Raw genomic sequence first — 16,434 nt, forward strand, 5'->3', positions numbered from 1 at the left:
TTCCTCCCCCCACCCCTTTCTTTTAGAAGTTAGCGGTGGTGTGTCAGATTGAGAACCTTTGAAAACCACGTATGTCCAGGGAAGGCCTTTTTTGGGTACAATGTGGATACATGCTCAAATGCAGAAGCATAGCGTGAAAGGAGGGGGGAATGTATGAGTGTTGGGGGTGGAGAGGAAAGGGTGTTTCTCTGTACATTTGAAACCTCTTTTACCTCTCACCTGGTAAAAGGCAGGTCTGTGGCAGTGCGTGAAACATGGACGGACCCTCCAAGTGCCCCTATGTTCCAGATTCAGAGAAGCTGTCCCAGTTTCCGATTTGATCCTGGAATATCCCATTTTTCCTTAAAGGTAAAGGGACCCTGACCATTAGGTCCAGTCGTGACCGACTCCGGGGTTGCGCACTCATCTCGCATTATTGGCCGAGGGAGCCGGCGTACAGCTTCCCGGTCATGTGGCCAGCATGACAAAGCAGCTTCTGGCGAACCAGAGCAGCACACGGAAATGCCGTTTACCTTCCCGCTGGAGCGGTGCCTATTTATCTACTTGCACTTTGACGTGCTTTCGAACTGCTAGGTTGGCAGGAGCTGGGACTGAGCAACAGGAGCTCACCCCGTCACGGGGATTTGAACCACTGACCTTCTGATTGGCAAGCCCTAGGCTCTGTGGTTTAACCCACAGCGCCACCTGTGCCCCGTGTTCCTTAGGAGGCGCCTATTTTTATCTGATAAATTTTGGAGGGTACAGAGTTATGCCACCCCCGGCCCAGGGAGATACAAGTAACTAAACAACCTTTACAAGACACCTGAAGGCTACCCCGTACAGGGAAGCTTTTAAATGTTTAATGTTTTATTGTGTTTTTATATATGTTAGAAGTTGCCCAGAGCGGCTGGGGCAACCCAGTCATATGGGCAGGGTATAAATAAAAAAATTATTATTATTATTATTATTATTATTATTATTATTATTATTATTATTTATTGAAAAGGGTGTCCCTATTTTCATCAGAGAACAGGGTATGTCTGAAGCATTTGATGGCCAGATTTGGCCCAGAGTCTGTAGCTTCACCCCAAATCCAGAAGCATTTAAATATATTTTCTGTGATTGCGGTCAATTTCCTGGCTGTCTCTAAGAAGGAGGAAGGGCGGTTGTTGCAAAGAGGACAGAAAGTAAGCTGTGTGGGGGTGATGACATTGGGGATCAGCTACCAGCTTCTTGCCTTAGAGTAATGCCAGCTCTGTCTAGAGGCCTCCAACCACTTTGCATTAATTAATTAGCTGATTAATTAAAAAAGTCTTGGCGACACCTCTGTTGGGGAGAGAGAGGTTGTTATCCTCGCTCTACCAATGGGGGAAGGCAGGCAGATGGAGGCTGCGAGCCTGAAGTTTCTTACCCATGACGAGTCCCACTGAGCTTAAAAAGGAACCTTTCCAGAAACAGCCACAAATGTCTGCTTATGGGGTGCTCTGAAATCTTTTCCGCCAGCCGTATTAACATATTCTTGGTATCGTGCATATACAAAAGAAATCATGCAGCTTCTTTTGTCAATTCCTTGCAGAAGCATAGAAACAGACCCGTTGCCTTTAAAGCCACCATCTCAAAGCAATCTGTATGTAAGATATTTAAAAACACCAAAACTGTAACAAATGGACACTTCTGGTAAAGACCCATTTATTCAGCTGGGAAAGGCTATCGGATAAAAGCCGCCTTCACTGTTTTCAGAAAGTGCTGAAAGGCAGAGCCTGTCATGTCTTGTCAAGAATACTATTCCGCAGAATAGGGGCCACCACTCAAAAAGCTCTGCTCTGATTTAACTGCAGGGAGGGCTTCTGAGATCCTTGGAACTTGCAGAAGAGACTCACCTGCACATTGCAGAAACCTACAGGGTGCATAAGGGACAAAGCATTCTCTCTAGTAAGGTAAGGTAAAGGACCCCTGGACGGTTAAGTCCAGTGAAAGGTGACTATGGGGTTGCGGTGCTCATCTCACTTTTAAGGCCGAGGGAGCTGGCCTTTGTCCACAGACAGCTTTCCAGGTCATGTGACCAGCAGGACTCAACCGCTTCCAGCACAATGGGACACTGCAACAGAAGCCAGAGTGCACGGAAACGCCGTTTACCTTCCTGCCGCAGTGGTACCTATTTATCTACTTGCACTGGTGTGCTTTCAAACTGCTAGGTTGGCAGGATCTGGGACACAGCAATGGGAGCTCATCCCGTTGTAGGGATTCGAACTGCTGACCTTCTAATCAGCAAGCCCAAGAGGCTCAGTGGTTTAGACCACAGCGCCACCCACGTCCCTTACACAGGCAGGTACTGGGTGATTTGCAATGCACACAAACACTGAATTCTATCCCATCCCAAACTGAAAAGCCCCTTCCCCCACTTATCTTTACCCATAAAACCACCATCTTAATATTTTTTGGAGGGGGAGTGAGAAGACTCTCTCCCCCATTGAAAAGATGGGGGACCTGTGTCCCTCCAGATGATGTGGGACTTCAGCTCCCAGTAGCCTGCTTGGCCCAATGGTTAGGGAGGAAATGACTTGTAGTCCAACAATATCCAGACCCTTGAGGTGATCCCGTCTTGAATATTCTGCTTTTGATTAGCTGGAGAGGCAAACCAAATGGTGTCTCTCAATGCTAATAAGAACTCAGCTTTTTGGGAAGCCATACAAGACACAAATGTCACTCCCCACTACTAGAATCCATCAAACAGTGTGACAGCCGCCTTAATCATTAATCATGCAGCAGCATCGAAATGAAGTCATCACAACGGAAGAGTGACACGGGATAAATATCTCATCATCATCTCAGTTGTTGTTGCGATGCCTGGTGACGCGCTGGTTGGAGGAGATATTGAGTGAATGACTGTAATCTGGTGAACCGCATTTTGCTCAAAGGTGGGCCTCCGGTGACTGCAGTATCTGGGTCATAGCTGCCAAGTTTTCCCTTTTCTTGCGAGGAAGCCTATTCAGCATAAGGGAAAATCCCTTTTAAAAAGGGATAACTTGGCAGCTATGATCTGGGTAGACTTGCAAAGGGAAAGGTGGTCTTCGTTTAGATTTTACGGAGGTTGAGGGAAGGTGATGTGCTGCGGGGGGCGGGGGTGTTCCGTAGCCTCTGCACATTCACCATCGGTTTTTCTTGTGCCGTGAGCGAGACTCTGAAGCCAGGTTTTTTTCATCCAAGTCCAATATGCTACTGTTGCACAGGATTAGCACTGAATTGGAAGAAAAGAAAAGCAGTAAACAATTTTATCAGCCGGGCCTCTGAAATGACGACCAGATTTTTAAAATAAATAAATCTGGAGAGTTTATAGGCCACCCTTCAGACAAGAGTCTCTCGGCCATACAAATAAGTAGATGGCCGTTTTTCAGACAAAGCCTACGGAAGCTAAACTCTAAGCATTAAGAAGAACCTCTAGCATTTAGCCTCCAAGGTGCCCTGTTGTCTTGAGAGTGTATGTTTTCCTCGCAACTTTTAATAACTGTGCTTCAAACAGATTGAGACTCCCCCCCCCCCCCGCCCCACATTTTAAATATAATTCAGCTCTGGAAACCTAGCTCTCTGCTCTGAGCTATTCTGTAAATTGGGAAGACTGTCGGCACGGGATGATTTATTGATGTTTTCTTTCATTTCTCATTGGTATAAATGCTCTCCGGACTTCATGAAGGCTAAATTTCCACACGTCCTGAAAACATTAAACACACACACACCAAGCAGAATGGAATTAAGAACCAAGGCAGGTGGCTCAGATATCTCTGTTTCTCTGCTCCAGGAAAATGCAAGAGAAAATATCTAGGCACAGAAAGGAAACAGCTCTTTACACAGAGCACAGCTGAAACAGTGGAACTCCCTGGCACAAGATGCAGAGATGGCCGCTGGCTTGGACAACTTTGAAAGCAGATTAGAGAAATGGGCAGAGTGCAAGGCTGTCAATAGCGACTTAGTCATGTTGGCAATATGCTAACTCTAAGATCAGAGGCAATAATCTCCCTCTGCATTGGGAACAACAGTGGAGCAAGTCTATTGCCTTCATCCTTCATATTTCTGTGTGTGTGTGTATGTGTAGAAAGAGAGAGAGGGGGGAAGTTGCAGGACCTCTCCACCAGCTCTTCTGAAAGACCAGCCAGTTTTGGGTCCTCCCCAACTTCTTTCCCTTCCTGTTGCTCTCTACAAGGTCTCTCTAGCCACAAATTCGTATCTGAGCTTGCTTTTTTCTTCCTCCGTCCCAGACACTTTCCCTTCTGTGCCATGTCTCTTAGAGAATAAGGGCAGGGGCTGTCTTCTCAGTGACACTTGAGAGCTGCTTTGGGAGGCTTTCTTTGGTTGTCCTCAGATTAGCAATAATTGGCTCTGGAAAGCCTATCCCTCTGCAGATAAGAAGCGGCCTTATAATGAGTTGGACACAATGGTCCATCAAGTTCAGTCCTGCCTGCCTACACTGACTGGCTGTGGCTCTCCAGGGTTTCAGGCAGGGGACTATCAGAAGCCCAACAGGAGATGCAGACAGATGCTCTGTCACTGAGCTATGGGTAGTTCCCATTAATAATAATAATAATAATCGTTTTATTCATTCTTTCATTCATACATACATACCCTGCCCATCTGGCTGGGTTTCCCTAGGCACTCTGGGCAGCGTCCAACAAAATATTAAAAATACAATAAATCATCAAACATTCAAAACTTCCCTAAACAGGACGACCTTCAGTTGTCTTCTAAAAGCCAGATAGATGTTTATTTCCTTGACATCTGGTGGAAGGGGGTTCCACAGGGTGCGCGCCATTACCGAGAAGGCCCTCTGCCTGGTTCCCTGTAACTTCGCTTCTCGCAGTGAGGGAACCACCAGAAGGCCCTCGGCGCTGGACCTCAGTGTCCAGGCCAAACGATAGGGGTGGAGATGCTCCTTCAGGTACACTGGGCCAAGGCTTTAAGGTCAGTGCCAACACTTTGAATTGTGCTCGGAAACGTCCTAGGAGCCAATGTTGGTCTTTCAGGACCTGTGTTATGTGGTCATGGCAGCCGCTCCCAGTCACCAGTCTAGCTACCACATTCCAGATTACAACTAATCTGGGTCACCTTCAAAGGTAGCCCCACGGAGAGCGCATTGCAGTAGTCTAAGCAGGAGATAACTAGAGCATGCACCACTCTGGTGAGACAGTCTGCAGGCAGGGAGGGTCTCAGCCTGCGTACCAGATGGAGCTGGTAGACAGCTGCCCTGGACACAGAATTAACCTGCACCTCCATGGACAGCTGTGAGTCCAAAATGACTCCCAGGCTACGCACCTGGTCCTTCAGGGGCACAGTTACCCCATTCAGGACCAGGGAGTCTTCCACACCCGCCCACCCCTTGTCCCGCCAAAACAGTACTTCTGTCTTGTCAGGATTCAATTCCATTCCCAACACCAAGATTCCACTCAGCCTCTGCCCCGGATAGGACAGGATCTCAAGGGATGGGAATCATGGAAATACAAATTTGACACTCTTCTCCTCCCCCCCCCCCTGAATTTTGCTCACATTAGCCACTTCCAACCTTCCGGCCCCCACCACATTATTCCAAACTCGTTTTGACTCCCTTCGCTTCCGAAAAGAGATTAATGACACCCTGCATCATTTCCCCCGTTCCTTTAATAATGGAAACGGCATCAGAATAATAAACTGTGTGCGTACCCTCCAGTTGTTTTGGGTACCGCACCCTCTGGTACATTATAAATCTAATTTGCTAGGGGGAAGCAGTATAATACACTTTTTCCATTTTAATTAGTTCGGGATGAATTAGAGCTAAATGTGATGCATTTGCGGCCTCGGCGATGGAGTCTTTCACACACACACACCCTCACTTTTCAACTTGCTCGTACGCCACTTAAATGTAAAGGATGGTTTTTCATAGAGAAATATCATTCATACTGTAGCTAGCATGTATTGCTTGCAATAGGTATGTGTCGCCCATAGAATAGCTCTGTCGGCACCAGGGAGCCTTGCTTGTTTCTCAACGCATTTGTTACAAATGGGGGAACTGATCCCATTGGTGTGTTTGCATGGTGCAGTAGCTAATGCAAAAATAGGGAGCATGTGGCCCTCCAGATGTAGACAGACACCAACTCCCATCAGCCCCTGCCAGCACGGGCAGTCCTCAGGCGTGAAGGGAGCTGATAAAGAATAATAGAATCATAGCGATGGAAGGGACCCTGAGGATCATCTAGTCCAACCCCCCGCAATGCAGGAATATTCAGCTGTCCCATACAGGGATCAAACCTGCATCCTTGACATTATCAGCACCACGCTCTAACCAGCTGAGCTATCCACTTGCTGTTGGAGGCCAGAAGCTTTTGGAGGAAGTTTGGGTTCACCATCCCTGGGCTAGGCTTAGGGGATGGGGGAGAGATTAGGTTTCAGTTGCATTTTAATGAGAAACAACCAGATTCACACTACTCAAACCGAGGCATGAACCAAAAAGTGACTAGTTTTCAAAATTTGCTCTTCCTCGAAATTTGCAATGCAGTTCTCCAATCATGCAATGTGTACCAAAATGCATATATCAGGGGAAATTGTAAAATGATGTACTGCAGGCAAAGATGCATTCATTGGGAGACATTTGCACCAAGGTGCTGAGTAGTATTCATGAGGCTTTAAAAGAAAATCACAACTTGCTGGTGAAATGTGGAGAGCTGAATTTAAGATTGGGAAAATGAGAAAAAGGGAAACGGATTGATTTCTCCATACCTAACTGGAGTCAAGGGTCTAGGACCAAATGAGAGAAGATGCTCAGTGATCTACGTTCAGATCTCCAACTTAAAAATAAAAGCAACTTCAGAAGAACACTGAATCAGATCAGAGAGATGGCTTTGATGTTAAGGGGGCATTAAACATTTTCACCTTCCCTGTATCCTTTCCCTCAGTCTAAAGTGTGACCCCTTTGAAGTTGCTATTTTCTTCAGCATGATGATGCCCACTCTCTTTGGAGTCCACTCCCTGGGTGAACCACAATTTTGGCCATGCCCTCTGATGAACAGTATCTCATGATGCAGTGAGGTAGAGGGACTGAGGGTTAAACCCCTCCCTGAGAGGGGAATAAGGAGGCCTCCTAACCACTCTCAGCACCTTAATGAACTACAGCTCCCAGAATTCTTTGGGGGGGAGGAAGCCATGACTGCTCAAAGTGGCACCATAGTGCTTTAAAAATGGGCATTGTGCAGGTGGCCAGCCTCTGAGAACATGCCGCTTACTCGGACACCGCCATCACTAAATTGACTCAAAAGGAAATTTGCAGAGAGGAGATCTGGACGTGCCCATTGAGCCTCAGACAGACCCTGTGAATTCAGGTTACCTGTTTCTTTCCCCCCCTTTTCTTTTTTGCATTCATCAAGCGTCATTATGGGATTTGGACAGGCCAATTGGAACAAAGAACAGTTGGGGAGCACAACATCAAAGGACCTCCAGAGAGTAGATTTTGGCCTCCCATCTTAATAAGGATGTTGCCCTTTTCAGTCTCACAATGGCTGCTTCCCAGTTGTCTGGCCTGGGCATCCGTCCAGAATTGGCTCTCAACAGCGAAAGCTGCTTATGCCATCACTATAGCACCTGGCTTTTGCCTTTTGAAGCTGTATTTCTCCCTGCTCCCTCCCACTACCACTCTTCCATGCATCAGTGGCCCTCCTGCTATGTCATAAAAAATATACATCAAAGCTGTTTATAGCAACAAAAACATATGTTTGTTTTGTTTTTTTGCAGTATTTATTTTCATTTTCTTTTGCAGTATGCACTGCAGGAGCGCAGTCAAATGGTTAAGCTCCCCACAGAAAACAGCTGTTTAGCAGAGTTATCTGTAGTCGGCCAACAACAACATCCACCACTACACATGCACACAAACACAAACTATTTGCAGTGTTCAAACCCTCTCTCTGAGCCCAGAGAGGGTTCTTTGCTTCAAAGTCCTTGCTGTGCTAAAGTCCACACCCAAGTCCTTAGTTCAGTTGCCTGCAAAGTCCTGCAACTGATAAGAGTTCCCCGAGATCTGAAGTCTGGCAATTTCCCAACTGCTTCCTCAAACGATCTCTTCAAAATGTCTTCACTCAAATCCATAGTCCCACCAGATAGCCTTCAACAGTTCCTGAAATCTCCTGCCACGCAGTAGGGTGTGACCTGAGCCCACTTACCGTATACACAAAATTACTTGCAAAACCTGCCCGATGAAACAGATAAGAGAGTCACAAGATTCCTGCAGGTACATTGTGGGGAGTGCGCCATCTCCTCTCACTCATGGAGAATTAACCCATTAACTGCATTCCTTAAGAACGCAATAAAATCATTTAAAAAGTTTTTTAAAGACATCAGTCAACACTTGTGGAAGAATGTCATAGTATCAAAAAATTGTAGAATTGTAGAGTTGGAAGGGACCCTCTGATGTGTGTGTGGGGGGGGGCTTGCATAGGCTTGGGTGTCAGGGACTAGACTGAGGAGGAATGGTGGGGGCCGCCCCGCATCTCCTGAACCTTCCCGAGAACAGAAGAACATTATAGATTTAGAACAGTGGTTTGCAGAAGGGCATAGTTCAGAGGCTGCAGAGGGGAGAAGCTGGGAAATATTGGGAGAGGAACAGCAGGAAGAAGAAGCACCAGGGGAGAGACATGGTGTGAACAAGGCTTTGGTGTGACTGGTGAGGCCTCTGACAGGACCTTTTCAGTGGTACCCCCGATGGAGCTTAGACCGGGTGCTTCTCTGCTTGTCCTTTAGATTAGCAGTTGAGGTATTTTTGTTCCGCCAAGCTTCAAACATCCCTTTAATTTTATCTGGTTATGGTTTGGTTCTGCCTTTTTATTTCAGCTTTGAATGCTCTTAACTGTTTTGATAGTTTCCATACAAAGGTGGCATAAAACATGCATTATAAATAAAAATAAATGACCCAGAATTGTCTCCCATGCGTGGTGTGACTTACTCTGTGCTGGAGTGTGACTTGTTATAATGAGGAAATGATGCTATACTGTACATTTGCTTTGTTTCAGGCTTGAAAATGTCCCATTTGCACGCCTTAAGTTGTTGTTTTAGGGTAAGCAAAGTCTCTAGGATCAGATCAGGTACTAAATCCAGCCTATGAGGAATTATCTCATCTCTGGGCTCTATGTGGGGCTGTCCTTGAGCCTGTTCTGGAAGCTGCAGCTGGAGCAAAATGTGGTAGCTCGACTGCGCGCTGGCATGGAATATCACCACCATATTGAAATAATTGCATGGGCTGCCAACCAACTAGCAGACTAGGTTTGTGATGTTACCATTGGTGTTCAGAACCATGTATGACTTGGACTCAAGATATCTAAATGATCACCTTGTCCCTTGTAAACTGAACCAATCACTGCATTTCGCAGGAGAGGGCATCCTGCAGATACCATGCTGTCAGGTGGTTCATTGCTGTGACGTAGTGTGTGTGTGTGGGGGGACTCTGGGGTGTTTGCCCCAGGTGCAAAATTGTTAGGGGCACAATATTTCAATACCTGGTGCTCCCTCAAGACAGCTGCACACTTCCATTGCTGGGCTCCGTGAAAAACGGCTTCCATGAAGTGACCTCTCCAGACAACGGAATGACGGAATGGCTCTTGTTTTCTTATCTCTGCGGCTACAATCTCCTAAGATGCAGATGCTCTTAGGCAGTTGAATGCGCAGGTGTACACTTTTGTTTCTCCCCCTCTGCATGGTCCCAGGCACTGGCAACCCACGCTATGCCACTAGTTTATGCCATTGCCTATGAAGTCAGAATTGGACCTTTAGCGTGATGGCATTTTCCCCTTTGGAAGTGTCTTGCACAGTACATCTCAGAAAGGTTGGCCGAGTCCAATATCATTTTTGGATGAGACTCTTTCTCAAATCAGAGCCCACATCTCCTTTGTTGTGCTTTGCATTCCTTTGGAGTGCCGTAAATAATTTTGAGGGACTTAAAGATTACAACAGCTTATGAATTCAAAATGGTAAAGGCATACTTTAAAAAACGATGCTGTCTGCCGTGGATTCAGAAAGGATATTGGCAATCCAGTAAAGTGGGGTGCAATTTGCATTACAGTTTAACACTCTAGGGATAATTCTAATGTAAATGGGAAGTGAATTTGACGTTGGCAGTTATTATATCTATATTTTCTGGCCGTTTTTTTTATACAGTCATTTATAAAACAGACCTTGCAAAGCTTCTTTTTCTTTATACTTAAAGGATAGAGAAATACTTGGTTGAAATTCAGGAGTTATTTTTCTCATTTCTGCTGTGGAGAGAGTCACTCTGATAGCTTTCAAAGGCCATTCTGTAATCTTCAGTAGTCAAAAAGTATTTAGTTAAGGTCGAAGATACCAGTACATATTTTTTTTTTAAAAAAATCTGTTCGTTCTTACTGAAGTTTAGGTTTCAAGACCCCAAGCAATTCTGAGCTTATCTCAACCTGAACTCTGTTTCACCGAAATGCCTGTGAAGGCTTCTGCCTATATCCTTACACTGGAGTAAAAATTCATGAATTTTTTTTCCAGATCAATAGCAGCTGAAGACTAGTTTTGTTCCCTCTCAATGCATTTTGTTAAAAGCATTTTCGGCTGCAAATGCCAAGATATGGCTCTGAACCGAATGCTATAAAATCAGAAACCTGCGTAACAAATGTGGATTTCACACTTGGGAAGCGCCACATGTGGAGAGGAAGGAAAGTGATACGTCCTCCATTTCCATTCTGTGCGGAATGCCTTGGGCTTCCTGGAGAATGTATTCAAGGTGGATGTTTAATTTCTCTTGGATAATTTCCACCAACGAAAGAGCTATCTGAGTCAGTATGGACGGGGAAAGAAATTCAGTTTGGCTGGCTATTTCACAGTTTCTGCATACGTGTGCAAATAAAACCATGGCTCTCCTTCGAAATTTGCACTTCTCTGAATTTTATGGTCCAATTAAGAACATAAAGCGTAGCCTGATGGATGAAGCCCACCTAGCCCACCATCAAACACCTGGAAGAACTTTCCTACAGTAAGAACTGCTTGGCAGTGGAAGGGTCTCCCTCGGGAGGTGGTGGGCTGTCCTTTTGTGGGGGGGGGGGTTTGAGCAGTGGTTGGGATGCCCATCTGTCATGGATGCTTTAGTTGAGATTTGCAAAGCTAAGCAGGATCTGCTATGGTTTCAGATTGGATGGGGGAACCACATATTGTGATTCCTGCATTACAGGGGGTTGGACAAGATGACCCTTGGGACCCCTTCCAATTCTACAGTTCTGTGATTCTATGATCCTGTTCACACAGTGGCTGAGCAGATGCAGGGGCCTGGCTAGGTTGGCCCCTGCCAAGGATGCAGATTGGGACCCAGGTGGCGCTGTGGTTAAACCACTGAGCCTAGGGCTTGCTGATCAGAAGGTCGGCGGTTTGAATCCCTGTGACGGGGTGAGTTCCCGTTGCTTGGTCCCAGCTCCTGCCAACCTAGCAGTTCGAAAGCACGTCAAAATGCAAGTAGATAAATAGGAACCGCTACAGCGGGAAGGTAAACGTCGTTTCCATGTGCTGCTCTGGTTTGCCAGAAGTGGCTTTGTCATGCTGGCCACATGACCTGGAAGCTATACGCCGGCTCCCTCGGCCAATAATGCGAGATGAGCGCGCAACCCCAGAGTCGGTCACGACTGGACCTAATGGTCAGGGGTCCCTTTACCTTTATGATTCTATGATCCTGTTCACACAGTGGCTGAGCAGATGCAGGGGCCTGGCCAGGTTGGCCCCTGCCAAGGATGCAGATTGGCCCCTGCCAAAAATTGCACCTCCTCACTCTGGCTTGGAGTGGCTAGTAGCCTGCTCACTCTTCTACTGCTCTGGGTGACCAGGCGAGACATGCATTCTCCTCTGGGTTTCTTGACACAGGAATCCAACTGCTGGCATGGGTGGAAGCCCTGTGGAAACCTCTCCCTAGTCAGCAGATGGGGCTATTAGAAGTGTGAATGGAGTGCCCAGTGGGGCTTGGAGGGAAGAAAAATGGGGAGAGCAGGTGAGAGTAGCAGGAGGAAGAAAAAAGAAGGGAGGGAGGCAGGAAGGCAGACAGATAGACTGATGGAAGAGGGGAGGCTGAGCGGAGCAGACCTGATCCTAATGGCTGCGGAGGAAGTTCCTGGCAGAGCATGAAAGCAAACGAGTTTCTGCTCCTGGTCTCTCCTGACTTCGGTGAAGGGTGCAAGGGGTGGGGGCACCAATACAGCTCATTGCAAAAGATGCTATGGAGCCTAGGTACACTTATGACCAGATGCAGTGGGAAACCCACAAACAAGACACAATCCTGCGACAGCTCTCCCATATGTTTCCCAGGAACTGGTATTCAGAGGTCAGATTCCTGGCTAGAATTAATGTGATCCTCAAGCCGTCCCCTTGCCTTGTTATAATACTCTGCTACACAAGGCACTGCTAATGATTAACCCGTAAGACAATACTTGGGCTTTGCTTAGTCAAACAATCAAGCTGTGTTGTCTGATGACTATCGATACCAACAAGTGATATTTAATCCCAGCAGAGCTACACGATGCACATCCACGGAGGCATCACTTGACCACATTAGATGATGAATAAAAGGATTAACTATCCCATTGGTTAAATTGTCTGAGAGCGGTGTTGGCATTTCAGCAAGTGATCCGAAGCAAAACGTCGCTACTGAATGATCGCTGAAGCCACTTTTGAAATGTGACCCGCGGGGTCAGGGACAATGGATTTTGCAGCGTGTCCAATTGTCACATAATTGAAGATATTGGCACATGCTTTGTTTGCTTTTGGAAGTTAAAGAAGTGAAAGGGGGGGAAGTGAACTTGTCGCTGGAACAAACGTTGGATCAAAATGAAGTAGTAGAACACACACAGTGGATTGAAATGGACTCCTCTGACTCAGAGATCCTCCTCCTCCTCCTTTTTTAAATTCTGCTTCCCAGCCTAAATTTTCTCCAAAGTAGAATCTAGATAGTCAACAACATACATAGAATCACAAAATCATAGAATTGTACAACTGAAAGGGATCCCAAGGGTAATCTAGTCCAACCCTCTGCAATGCAGGAATCTCAACTATTGCATCCATGACAGATGGCCATTCAACCTCTTGCTAAAAAAACTTCAAAGGAAGGAGAATCAACCACGTTCAAAGGGGATCAAACAGCTCTGTCAAAAAGTTCTTCCTGATGTTTTGTTGGAATCTTCTTTCTTGTAACTTGAATCCATTGGTTCATGTCCTATCTTCCAGAGCAGGAAAAAACAAGATTGCTCCCTCTTCCATGTGACAATCCTTAAGATATTTTAAGATGGCTATCCTATGCCTTCTGTTCGGCAGTGGAATTTGCTACCAAGGAGTGTGGTGGAGTCTCCTTCTTTGGAGGTCTTTAAGCAGAGGCTTGACAGCCATATGTCAAGAATGCTTTGATGGTGTTTCCTGCTCTTCCAACTCTTCTATGATTCTATGATTCTGAGTCTCCTCTTTTCCAGGCTAAACATACCCAGCTCCCTCAGCTGTTCCTCAGGAAGCTTGGTTTCCAGACCATTGTTCATCTTGGTTGCCCTCCTCTGCACACATTCCTGCTTGTCAATCTCCTTCTTAAATTGTGGTGCCCAGAACTGGGCACAGTGCTCCAGATTTGGTCTGACCGAGGCAAAATAGAGTGGTACTATTACTTCCCTTCATCTGGACACCAGACTTCTGTTGATGCACCCTAGAGTAGCCTTAGTTTTCTATGCTGCTGCATCACACGGTTGACTCATGTTCAGCTTGTGGTCCACTAAGACCCCAAGATCCTTTTCACATAAAATATTTCCAAAGCAATGTACCAGGCGTACCAAACCTGCTGCCTCCCAGGTGTTCCTGGATTCCAACTCTCATCAGTTCCAGCCATCACTCCATGCATGCAGTGTCTAGGCTAGGACATGTTCGCTGGATGAGACACTCATCAGTAGACTAGGGCCCTGCGGGATTTGACATACAGTATTTCCGCAGGGCCTGCAAGACGGAGCTGTTCCGCCTGGCTTTTGGGCTGGACTCAGTCTACACCCCCATTTATTTATTTATTTTTATGGAACCTCTTATATGGGATTTTGTATATAAATTTTCCCTCGGTTCTTTTTGCTGGCCCATGTAGGACCAGCATGGATAGTTGGCCCCGGTGAATATTTGACGTTTTCTCCCCTTATGGCTTTGATCTCTAGGCTACCACTAAAACAAGGCTGCATTTTAAGCTGCATTCTAACTTATATTTTAATCAACTGTTTGTTTGGTTTATTTTTTTACTGTATTTATATTTGGTATTAGCCACCCTCAGCCCGGTCTTGGCCAGGAAGGGCAGGGTATAAATAAAATTATTATTATTATTATTATTATTATTATTATTATTATTATTATTATGGCAGGAGAAAGGCACGAGCCATCCTACCCCCAATAAAATGCCTATTTCTGGCCAGCCACATGCCCTACATCTTATATCTATGCTTCTAGTGAAGGAGCTCTATATAGTGTAAAGGTAAAGGTACCCCTGACCATTAGGTCCAGTCGCGGACGACTCTGGGGTTGCGTGCTCATCTCGCTCTTTATGCCGAAGGAGCCGGCATTTGTCCACAGACAGCTTCCAGGTCATGTGGCCAGCATGACTAAGCTGTTTCTGGCGAACCAGAGCAGCACACGGAAACGCCGTTTACCTTCCTGCTGGAGTGGTACCTATTTATCTACTTGCACTTTGATGTGCTTTCGAACTGCTAGGTTGGCAGGAGCAGGGATTGAACAATGGGATAGAGTGTCTATATAGTGTAGGGACACTTTCTAGCTTATTTTTTATAGCTTTCTAGACTTCTCCCGGCATGCAAAATCATTGGTTTTCAATAGCTTCTCAGCCTTTCAGCTAAGATTAAATGTAAAAATCACTGCTTTTCAGTTGGTGTTAAAACTAAGGTATACTGCCCTGCAAACTGCCATTTTAGGATTAATGATGTGAATTATTAAGTATAAATAAAAAATGAGAAAACACTAGTGGTTGTGAGTTGGTTTGGAGTACCGTTTGGATTTGCCTCTGAACATTAGGGAAATTAGAGTCTTCTTCTGCATAGCCACAGAGAAGAGCTTTTTCTGCATTCATTGAGGGGCTGAAGTCAGGGACAAATGCTCCATTCATTCAATGGGTGGGCCAGCTGGCTCTGAAAAGGTCTTTCATTGATTGTGTTGGATGGGGAAAGGGTGGGGTCAAAGAAGACTAGGAAACCGCAAGGAAGAATTTGGGGTGTGAAGCAAAATAAAGCTTTTCTCTCCCAGACAAAAGGTGTTAATTAAGACTGTGTAAAATGGATCTGAGCTGATGATCCCAGAGGGCAATAGCATTCCTTATTCTAGACTAGAATAAAGTAGAGAGCTTCTGAAATAGTCCAGAATTACATCCCCACCCCCTATAAATCCATTAGCAAGTCTTGACTTTTTTGTGTATGTGTTTATTTATTCAGTTCACAAAATGTATACACCACTTGATAGTTTAAAAAATCCTCAAAATAGTTTGCAAAAAAATAAAAACAATAAATTCAAAGAATCCTTCAGTAGCACCTTAAAGACCAACTAAGTTTTTATTTTGGTATGAGCTTTCGTGTGCATGCACACTTCTTCAGGTACACTGAAACAATTTAAGACATTAAACAGATTAAAAACAACAATAAACTAATTGCAGATTAAAGCATGTATCAACATTCTAAATACATGGGTAAGCTTATCTGAACAAAAATGTTTTAGCAGGTGCTGAGAAGAGTACAGTCTGAGAGCACCTGTCTGAGATCAATAGGCAGGGAGTTCTGGGCATAGTGGGATCGAGACTCTGGCGTCGGCGTCTGAACCAGAGGTGCAGGTGAAGAAAAGAGCGGGGAGCTGCTGCGCACGCGCGAGAGAGCCGCGGGGGAAAGGTCTGCTTGCAAGATGCTGCGGCGGAAACCGACGCGGCTTGAACTGAAGCTGGACGACATCAAGGAGTTTGACGGTGCCCGCAAGGAACTCGAGAGTCGTAGGAAGCGCGAGGAGGTGGACGTGGTGGGAGCCAGCGATGGTGAGGGTGCGCTGGGACTCAACACTGATCATAAGAGCCGGGAACAGATGATACATGACCGAATTGGCTACAAACCCCAGCCCAAACCAAACAACCGTTCATCTCAGTTTGGGAACTTTGAGTTCTAGAGTGAACAGTGGCAGTGCCCTAGTACCTGTGAGCTTTGGGAGAAAGCTGAAATTTGTTTCGAGAGCCCGACAGGCTCTGTTTAGAAACAGCAGAAGAGACTGAGCTTCTCTCCTCTAGGTTTTAAATGGAATTCCTCCTCAAAGCAGAGCAAGTCTTGCTTTCCCTACTAAAATGGAATCTCTGTCTTACTTGCTGGTTTCTTTTGTGCAACCTTGCTAGGCTGCCGTGCTTAATAAAATATTTCTTTTAAAAAAAATAGGCAGGGAGTTCCAAAGTGT

The 16,434-nt window shown here is 45.8% G+C and overlaps 1 protein-coding gene and 1 pseudogene across 2 annotated transcripts in view; both read left to right on the plus strand.

Moving 5' to 3' along the window:
• Nucleotides 1-16,434, plus strand: part of ELFN1 (extracellular leucine rich repeat and fibronectin type III domain containing 1) — a 230,986-nt gene that overhangs the window by 24,353 nt on the left and 190,199 nt on the right. The window lies entirely within an intron of this gene.
• Nucleotides 15,788-16,155, plus strand: LOC118093302 (anaphase-promoting complex subunit CDC26 pseudogene; annotated as a pseudogene).

The sequence above is a fragment of the Zootoca vivipara genome, chromosome 13, assembly GCF_965207765.1.
Source record: "Zootoca vivipara chromosome 13, rZooViv2.hap1.1, whole genome shotgun sequence".
NCBI lineage: Eukaryota > Metazoa > Chordata > Lepidosauria > Squamata > Lacertidae > Zootoca > Zootoca vivipara.